The sequence below is a fragment of the Molossus molossus genome, unplaced genomic scaffold (genome assembly GCF_014108415.1).
Source record: "Molossus molossus isolate mMolMol1 unplaced genomic scaffold, mMolMol1.p scaffold_m16_p_7, whole genome shotgun sequence".
Classification (NCBI taxonomy): Eukaryota; Metazoa; Chordata; class Mammalia; order Chiroptera; family Molossidae; genus Molossus; species Molossus molossus.
Window position 1 is genome coordinate 98,748,160 of NW_023425401.1, and position 7,600 is coordinate 98,755,759.

The 7,600-nt window shown below is 41.5% G+C and overlaps 1 non-coding gene across 1 annotated transcript; it reads right to left on the reverse strand.

The window, feature by feature from the left end:
• Positions 1 to 3,416: 3,416 nt before the first annotated feature.
• On the reverse strand, positions 3,417 to 3,486 carry LOC118620596. The gene has a single exon (XR_004957496.1). It is a non-coding gene; the product is annotated as a small nucleolar RNA U2-30 (small nucleolar RNA).
• Between the last annotated feature and the right edge of the window lie 4,114 nt (positions 3,487 to 7,600).

Here is a 7,600-nt window from a genome sequence, read left to right on the forward strand (position 1 = left end):
TCTCAGGAGGATGTTCCAACCAACTGAACCACCGGGCCAAGCATTCAGTTACATTTTCAAAGCCATAAACTAGAATTTTCCCACCCCTAACCTCACCATTGATAAAAGATGGTGAGGGGATTTCTCTGGTTTTTCCTGGGGCAGGAATTTGCAGCAGATTTGGGAGGTCATTCAGCAATACAGTCATCTACCTTATATTTAGTGCGTGTCTCCCAGAAGCCAGGACCTTGACAGGTTTGGGGGCTGGACATACACGGGTGCTTGGCAATACACTCTTGTCCTCCATCCCCTCACATTGAGGGGAGGGTGTTTTTCGGGGAGACTGACGTGTGAACAGATATGTGCATGGTGTGTTATATGCTATATAGGGACACATGTGAAGCACTGTGGGAATAGAGAAAGAAAACAACGCTTCAGCTGGCCACTGGGGCAGAATTGCTGGGGCGGATGTTGCTGGCACAGGCAGGGACTCACCTGTGAGGAGGCAGCTGTCACTCGGAAGAGGGACGCAGGGGCAAGGTGTGGGTTCTTAGGTCTGGCCCCTGCAGGGATGTGGGGTCACTGAGGTGCAGGCTTCTGATGGGCTCTGGTTTTCTAAGGGGGGATTTATGGCCAGGAACCTGTGAAGTTCATCAGGAAGTTGACCAAGTAGATGTACAAAAGTCCACTTCATCCTTACCTTCGTCATATCTCGTTGGGACAATATTGATTAGCCTTTTTATTTTATTTTATTTTATTTATTTTATTATTTTTTGTTAATCCTCACTTGAGGATATTTTTCCATTGATTTCCAGATAGAGTGGAAGTGAGGGAGAGGGAGAGAGAGAGAGCGAGAAACATAGATGTGAGAGAAACACACCGAGTGGTTGCCTCCTGCACGACCCTGACTGGGGAATTCAACCATGACCCTTCAGTCCATGGGCTGATGCTCTAAGCCACTGAGTCAAACTGGCCAGGGCTTGATTAGCCTCTTTTAATTAAAATGTTATTCCATGTTAATTATAACTAAGTATAAAGTGTCAGAAGATACCATTCTGTCTGGTCAGGTCAGAATCATGGTCATAGCCACGGTATGCCATCCAGACCAACTTCCAGTTGGCAAAACTGAGAAGAAACCGACCTAATACATGCTGAATATTTCCTAGTGTAACATCTGGTCTGACTGAAGACGGAAACGTGGAAGGAAAGAAAGCTCAATGAAGCAGACATCCTGTGAATTCACTTGGATCATCAGTTGTGATGGAATATGCCAAAACGGATGAGTTTCTCCTGTGGTAGGGATCTGGGCCACAGAAGCAGGAGGTCAAGAGCGCAGTGGACGCTCCTGATGTCATTCAATTCTGAAAGCTTGTCAGCACTGAAGCTCCCTGACATTTGTTTATTTCTGTCCAGGCAGGGAGAGACACACTTTTGGAGGCTCCTCGGTCAAATGCCATGAACTATAAGCCTCAGATGGTGACTTGCAGCTCAGGAAGAAGCAGAAGTGGACTTGGGTGCCTGTCAAGTAGACACTTGCTCATGATTTTTTGTCTTGTTTGGTTTGCTTGTTCACAAAAGGAGTTTACCATACACTGGAGCGTTTTTGAGCTCACATAGCACTAGAAGGAGATTTGCTCCTTGACTTAATCATACTGATACAAGAGGAAATAGCTTTATAAAAAAATTTAATTTTGCCCTGGCCAGTCTGGCTTAGTGGTTGGAGCGTCAGCCTGCGGACCAGAGAGGCCTGGGTTTGGTTCCTGCTAAGGGCACGTACCTCGGTTGCAGTTTGTCCCCGGCCCCGGTTGGGGTTGTGTAGGTGGCAACCACTCAATGTGTCTCTCTCACATCGATGTTTCTCTCTCTCTCTCTCTCTCTCTCTCTCTCTCTCTCTCTCTCTCTCCCTCCCTCCCTCCCTCTCTCCTCCCTGCTCTATTTGAAGATAAACACAAAAAAGTGTCCTCAGGTGATGATTAAAAAAAATTAATTTAATTAATTTCCTTATTTTATTTTATTTTTTTCCATCACCATTTATCCCCTCTATACCTTCTTCCTCTTCTGTCCACCTTCCCCCACCCACTCCCCCCTGCATTCACCACACTGTTGTATGTGTCCATGATTTTCTTTTTTTACTCAGCCCCTCCACCCACTCCTAGGAGCCCCCTCCACCAGAGCCGTCTGTCTGACTCTGTCTCTTTTTTGCTTGGTAGTTCAGTTTGTTCATTGAATTCCACATATGAGTGAAATCGTATAGTATTTGTCTCTCTGAATAGCTTATTTCATTTAGCATAATACTCTCCAGGTCCATCCATGCTGTCACAAAGGGTAACATTTCTTCCTTTTTAGGGCTGAGTAGTATTCCATTGTGTAAATGTACCATGGCTGTTTTATCCATGCATCTACTGATGGGTGCTTGGGCTGCTTCCAAATCTTGGCTATTGTAAATAATGCTGCAATGAACATAAGGGTGTATATATTCTTTCAAATTAGTGTTTTGAGTTTCTTCTGATATATTCTCGCAGTGGAACTGCTGGGTCATTAGGCAGTTCCATTTAACTTTTTGAGATAAGTCCATCTGTTTTCCACAGCAGCTGTACCAGTCTGCATTCCCACCGACAGTGCACGAGGGTTTTCTTTTCTCCACATCCTCACCGATACTTACTGCTTGTTGGTTTATTGATGATAGCCATTCTGACAGGTGTGAGGTGATATCTCATTATGTTTTAATTTGCATTTCTCTGATGATTAGTTACATTGAGCATCTTTTCATATGTCTATTGGCCATCTGCATGTCCCCGATGAAGAAGTATCTATTCAGGTCTTTGCCCATTTTTTAATTGGATTGTTTGTTTTTTTGGTGTTGAGTTTCATAAGTTCTTTATAAATTTTGGTATGAATGCCTTGTTAGATGTATCAGCAAATATGTTCTCCTATTCAGCGGGATGTCTTTTCATTTTGTTAATGGATTCCTTTGCTATGCAAAACCTTTTTAGCTTGATGTAGTCCCATTTGTGTTTTTTTTTTTTTTTAAATTATTAAAAACAATTTTTTTCTTTATTGATTTTTAGAGAGAGAAAGGAAAGGAGAGGGAGAGAGAGCTAGAAACATCGATGAGAGAGAACATCAATTGGCTGCCTCCTGCACGCCCCCCACTGGAGTTCAAGCCTGCAACCTGGGCATGTGTCCTGACCTGGAATCAAACCAGGACCTCTCAGTCCACGGGATGACACTCAATCCACTGAGCCACACGTGCAGGGCCATTTGTTTATTTTTGTTTGTTTGTGTCCCTTGCCTGAGGAGATATATCAGAAAAAATGTAGCTACAAGAAATGTCCGAGATTTTACTGCCTAAGTTTTCTTCTACAATTTTTATGGTTTCAAATCTAATATTTAAGTTTTTCATCTATTTTGAGTGTATTCTTTTTTTTTTTTAATTCTGAGCTCAGATCAAGTGTAGAAACCTTCATAATTACAAAGGTCAGTGATTAAAGCTTTTCATCATTGCTCAGAACTGATCAGCCTTTGACTCACGTTCCCCACCCCCACAAATATCATTCACCCATCTGCAAGACTTGAGTGTATTCTTATATGCAGTATAGAGTAAATAGCTTTTGCTCTATGAATTGATGCTATTTGATGTTTATATGCTATTTTTGGAAAACTCCAGAAGCATGCATTGCACTCTGGGTGAAACACTGGCCCTCTTTCCATTTGCATTTTATACCAGTTCGACCTTGCGATCCTACAGATCCTAAATATCTATGCTGATCCTCGCCTTACCGCTGCCCCCAGATGCATGCCATAGTTTTTATAATGAGTTTTTTCAAATGTCAGTATCAGATTAATTTTTTTCATGGGTTGTGGGATGCCTTGTGCTGATTCTTGTTCAGATGTATGTATGTCTGTATGTAATATGCCAATAAGTCGTAGCTTGGTGATTTGGTATGTGAACTGACTTGCAAGATTTCCGTTGTCTTTCCAGATATTGTTGGGAGCCACTCACTTTTCCCACCTCTGTCTACTCATCATATCCGTTGGTCATTGACACTGAAGGCGAGAGCTGTGTGATTTAATTTTTTATTTTTTTGTGTGGTTGGTTTCTTATTTCTTTACTTAAAATATGACACTGCATAGACATTTGCTCCTAGGCAGATTTAAAATATCAGAAAAGTAATGTATTGAAAGCATTTTAAAAACTACAGTCTTATATAAATGCAAAGTGGTTCTACTAATGCTTTTCCAGCAAAAAAGAAGAAAAAAGAAAAAAATATATAGATATGACTGTCAAACTGAATCGTAAATGCCTGTGCATGACTTTCCCTTATTTCCCTATTTTCATATATTTTGCACTACCATTAATTTAAAAAAATAAAATGGAAATATACGTCTGACCTTTGAAGAATTAACATTTAAATGATTAAAATGCTAGAATTCCTCAGATGGATTTAGCAAGAGTTCTCAATCATTATAATGCTTACATTTGACAGAGCACCCTGGTTTTGTCCATTGTTGGGCACTAACATTAGTCATGCCCTGTAGGTGACCACAGCTACATGGTTTTCAGGATGGACTCATGGGCTCAGCTTACAATGTACCTATTGGTTCCTTCGTTGGGAGGACATATTATATTTTGACTATTGTTATTCCAGTCTTACTAGGCAGAGGTAAAATATAAAACAGTGAAAAACAAATAAAAAAAACCCTTAAGCAGCTGAACACTTGCCAGTACTTTCTATCATAAAAGCATAATGCACACTTGATATTTTTCAGTGAGGTCTTGAAAGACAAAAATATGCATTTATCTATTTATTTATTTGCACACAAGAGAGTCAACATTGCTTAGGGAAAGCAGTCTCTCTCTCTGTCCCTCTGTCTCTCTCTGTCTCAGGATGGACTAGTTTATAAACTAGTGGAATGGTTGCCCTCTAAGACTTTTGTTGGCAAATTGACCCATTATTTATAAAAGTTGGAAAAATAACATATGTCCGTGGCAGGTACATTCAGGCTTAGTCTGCATAACAGGTCTAACTCAGGTGTTTTGTCATTAATTTTTATTTTAGCTGTCACGACAGACAGTGGCCAAACAATGAAGCAGGTCACTGCCTAGTTTATCTGAATCTGCTTTTACAGTGACAGGAATGATTCAGGTGCGTCGTGGTTTTAGCTCTTTCAGTCACTTCCAAGAGCAAATCAAAGCCTCTATATTTCAATCCAGTTGATGTTGCAAAGATCAGTGATTATTTCAGTTAAGACAACCCATTGACCATGACTCGAGGCTGTCAGTCATTTTGGCATAATTTATCTGTCCTCCCATTGTTGTCATGAAATCAGAGTAGACAAGTGTAATTAAAATGAAGTGTAGAAGATTTGGAAAAAGACTCAATGCAGGTTCTTTGAATCATGCCGTGTCACTTAGCCCTTACTGGACACGCGGGGTAATGAGTTTTTCTTTGCTTTTCTGAGGAATCAGGAGGTTTTAGAGAATGAATGGTAAGATGTCTGCCCGTTTTGAGTGATGAAATCCAAGTGAACACCAAGGAAGTCAATAAAGAGTGAAAAGCCTCTGCAAGGCCGTCTGGTTTGTGACCCCAGCTCCGGGCAGGCACCTCAGAGTTCTCCAGCCAAACTCATCCCCGCAGAACCATGTTGGTCGCTGAACAAGGACATTTTGTCCACATGGGTTGCCAACTGATCTAGAATAATCGAGTTGTCATTTCCCTTTTCGATATGTAATGGAAAACCAATAATCTAAGGATAGTTTTCCTTTCCACCCTTTTAATTTCTAACTGCATTCTCCTGAAATAGGTGCCAAATATGAAGTAATTTCAAATGGGGGTGCCTAGTAGCACCTTCAGTAAATCAGCTTAAAGCAATACAGCCACACATATAGAGATACCATGTCTCTCCAAGGGGAGGAGCACAGAAACAGTTACATAATGCAGTGGAAACTAACACCCCTAGTAGTTTAACTAGTGGGTCTGAGAATCCTACCTGGTTTAACCTGGTGAAGAGGCCACTCTAGGCTGTGCTCTGATTTTTCATGAGATTTTTTCCTCATCCATATCCAGGGCAGAAATTCTCAAACTGATTTAAATCTAAACTGGTGGGGTAGAAGGCAAGAGAGTGAGACGTGAAGGAAGGGATGGAGGGGAAGTTCTCTGATAGAATTTTTTTGTACAGGCATGGGATGACTGTTCACGCAGCTCGCTGCGAGGGAGATTTTATTTTTATTTTTTTAATTAATGTATTTTTGTTCCAGATGTTTCTCCTTTCCCCCCCCATTGGCACCCTCCTCCCCGATCCCCACCGACCATGGCATTGTTGTCTATGTCCATTGGTTATGCATATAAGTTCTTTGGTTTATCTCATTTGCACCCCCCCCCCCCCAAGGTTTGTCAGTCTGATCCCTACTTCTATGTCTCTGGGTCTATTTTGTTCATCAGCTTATTTTGTTCATTATATTCCACAAATAAGTGAGATCATGTGATATCTGTCTTTTTTTGATTGACTTATTTCGCTTAGCATAGTACTCTCCAGGTCCCTTCATGTTGTCTGAAAGGATAAGAGATCTTTCTTTCTTACAGCTACATAGTATTCCATTGTGTATATGTACCACAGCTTTTCTATCCACTCATCTATTGATGGACACTTGGGCTGTTTCTAGATCTTAGCAATTGTAAATCGTGCTGTTATGAACACAGGGGTGCATATATTCTTTCTGATTGGTGTTTCAGGCTTCTTAGGATATATTCCTAGAAGAGGGATCACTGGGTCAAATGGCAGATCAATTTTTAATTTTTTGAGGGAATACCATATTGTTTTTCATAGTGGCTGCACCAGTCTGCATTCCCACCAGCAGTGGACTAGGGTCCCCTTTTCTTTGCATCCTCGCCAACACTTGTTGTGTGATGATTTGTTGATGGTGGCCATTCTGGCAGGTGTGATGTGATACCTCACAGTCCTTTTAATTTGCATCTCTCTGATGATTAATGATGATGAGTATTTTTTCATGTCTCTTGACCATTTGTATGTCTTATTTGGAGAGATATCTATTTGGGTCTTCTGCCCATTTTTTAATTGGGTTCTTTGTCTTCATTTTGTTGAGTTGTATAAGCACTCTATATATTTTGGAAATTAACCCCTTATCTGATGTATCATTGGCATGCAGGGGATATTTTGAAAGGAGGTAAAGGAGGTACATGTTTCCTCTCAGCTCAGCATGTTCACTGTCTCCAGAAGGTAGACCCTCCCAAACATCTGTCTGGGAGGGCATTCCTCAATAGAAGGCGGGAAGAGGGGAGCTTACTTTTGAACCATTGGAGCCCTGCTTCTTTCTTCCAACTGCAGGAATATCAGTCGTTTTACCCCCCACCATGCCCACACACACGGGAGAGGGAGCTTACTCATATTCTGGCTCGTCCAAGGGTCTATTTCTCTGCTCCCCAAAGGTGCAATGGCTCCCTGTAGCCTGAGGTTAGATCTCTGACAGACTCATGTGAACCTCCTGGAAGCCTCCCCTGCTGGCCGCCCATCTCACTGAAAGGCTGACTCAGTAATACACTTACACATTGTGACTGGCTCGAGTCCGAGGGAGTGTGCCATGAACTTTCAGTGCTAGAGT